The sequence below is a fragment of the Penaeus monodon genome, chromosome 41, assembly GCF_015228065.2.
Source record: "Penaeus monodon isolate SGIC_2016 chromosome 41, NSTDA_Pmon_1, whole genome shotgun sequence".
Classification (NCBI taxonomy): Eukaryota; Metazoa; Arthropoda; class Malacostraca; order Decapoda; family Penaeidae; genus Penaeus; species Penaeus monodon.
In genome coordinates, this window is record NC_051426.1 from 21,966,102 (window position 1) to 21,968,601 (window position 2,500).

A 2,500-nucleotide genomic window follows, 5' to 3' on the forward strand; every position below is an offset into this window, starting at 1 on the left:
TTGTGGGACTCCGAAAGAGACTGCTTTCTTAGTTGACATATTATTACGAATTTTGACTGATTGTGTTCTTGTGGATAGATAACTTCTAAACCAATAGTTGTCAATTCCATGATTTTTCATTTTGTTCAGCAGGATATCATGGCTGACACTGTCAAATGCTTTTGAGAGATCACACAATGTGAGTAGATTTATTTGATTCTTGTCTATGTTATCATAAATATTGTTTGTGATTTTTAATAAGGCTGTTTCAGTGGATAACTTACTTCTAAACCCATGTTGCGTTTCGGAAATAAGATGATTAGATTCTAAGAATGTTGATAGTTGATTTGCAACAATTTTTTTCTAGCACTTTAGATATTACTGGGAGTAAAGTTATAGGACGATAATTGTTCAATTGTTCTGCATCTCCTGATTTGAAGATGGGTGTTATGATACCATGTTTCCACAGTGATGGGTAAGTACCGGTGACTATAGATGTGTTTATAATGACAGTTAAATAGAATGCAATTGCGGGTAAGCTTTCTTTGATGAATCGAAAAGCAATGTTATCCACACCTACAGCATTCGTTTCACGTAAATGTTTTATTGTTAAGACTGTTGTTTCCACTCCTATTGGCTGTGGTCTGAAAGCATTTGTTGAGAAACCTTGTCCTGGTTGTGTTTTGTGGGGCCAAGGAAGCAGCTGTCTGTTCATAGGTGAGTCTACCGATATTTGCAAAGTAGTCGTTTAGATGTTCTATACTACTTATGGAATCTAGGGACGTGTCTGTATGGTGTTTTTTGTTGGGCACTAACGTTTTAATTGTTTTCCATGTTTCTTTGGTGTCGTGTTTACAGTCATTGAACTTATTCTGGAAATACATTGTTTTTGCTGAGTGGATTAATGTTTTAACATTTCTTTTTTTTTTTTATACTCAGAGTGAAAGGGCGATGTCGGTTCTATTTGTTTTGAGAAATTTGTGAGTGTTGTTTCGGTCATGTATAGCTCTTCTGATGTCCTCATTTATCCATGGGCGGGGGGACGTCTAAACAATTTTTTGGTCTTAAGGGGGCAGTGGCATCTATACTATTTTTCAGTACGTTCGAGAGAATGTTTACTTGTCTGTTAACGTCATCTGTTGTAAGAAATCTCTAAGAGGGTCGACTCGCTGGCACTGATATTTTGACAAAGTGATTGGGGGTCGTAATTTTGTCAGGTCACGGGAAGTTTTTATGATAGGTTGTCGCTTGGGTCTCTTTATATCTATTGTCATAGTTAACAGTTCGTGGTCTGCAATTTGACAAGGGATAACGTCGCTATACGTAATGAGGTCAGATCTGTTTGATATTATGACGTCTAGCACGGATGAAGTGTGTTCTGTGATCCTGGTAGGTTTATTTTATGAGTTGTTTTAATTTGTTTTTTTCTAATGATCCCAGCTAATTTTGCATTTGTTTGTTCAGGTCATCGTTTAAGTCGCCTAAGATGAAAAAAGGTTTTCTTTTCACTGACATTTCTCTAAAAATATCTTCGAGGTAGTCAAATGATTCAGTTGTAGCATGAGGGTGTCTATAGACTGTACCAATAATGAAGGAGGGAAACATATTGCTTTGTACAGTCACCCAAATGTCCTCTACAGCTGTATTATTTGCAGCTGTGGTGAAGATTTCATTTGATTTAAAGGTGTCCCTTACGTATATGCATACTCCTCCACCTCGCCCTGCATCACATCTATAAACATTGAAATTTTGAATGTTAATGAAATTACTTGACATTTCTTTATGAAGCCATGTTTCACTAATGCAAAGGATGTCGATATTTCTCTCCGTGATCATCATTTCGATTTCTTCAAAGTGACCAAGGAGAGATTGTGCATTGATATGTTCTATTTTTGAGTGAGTAGCATGATGTGACCTTTGGTCTTGCTGACTGTGTGGCGGCGTCAAACAAGCTGGTCGCTCTTGTACTTATTTTTGTTTAAAAAACACTTTCAACATTTTTAGGAAAACATCTGAATCTGTGAAGAGTTCTGGGTGTATATCTTTGCCCCTGATAGTTACAGTGAAGCTAGAGTAATAATGATGTGTCATGTTTGTCTTATATGCCTTTGCATTTGATATGTTTTCAAACTCTTGGGTAAGGAAGTCTTCTATGTCTTCTTCCTCTGTGTCAGGGTGACAACTAGTGATGTATAGATACACTACCTGGGGACGTTCAACGCCTTGTAGAGGTTTGGATGTTTGGCGTTCCTCGCGTGCTCTTCTTTTTCCTTTTCTGGAGGTGACGGTAATGAAACCGTCCTTGTCCTGCTCGTTTGTTTGCTGCGCTTCAGGTCGTTCTGCGATGTTGACAACGACCGTGGGCACTTGTGGTGGTGAGGTGGTAGTAGAGGGGGCAGGGACTCCAGGTACTTGGTGATGAGTTGCGTCATCCCACTGGCGGTTGGGTGGAAGATTTTTTTCTTTGTTTTTCCTCTTGCTGTTCTTAGAGAGAGAGAGAGAGAGAGAGAGAGAGAGAGAG

General features: G+C 38.6%; 1 protein-coding gene across 1 annotated transcript in view; it reads left to right on the top strand.

The window, feature by feature from the left end:
• The window catches only part of LOC119598522 (coiled-coil domain-containing protein AGAP005037-like), a 223,097-nt gene that overhangs the window by 75,040 nt on the left and 145,557 nt on the right, over positions 1 to 2,500 (top strand). The gene's annotated exons all lie outside the window — the stretch shown is intronic.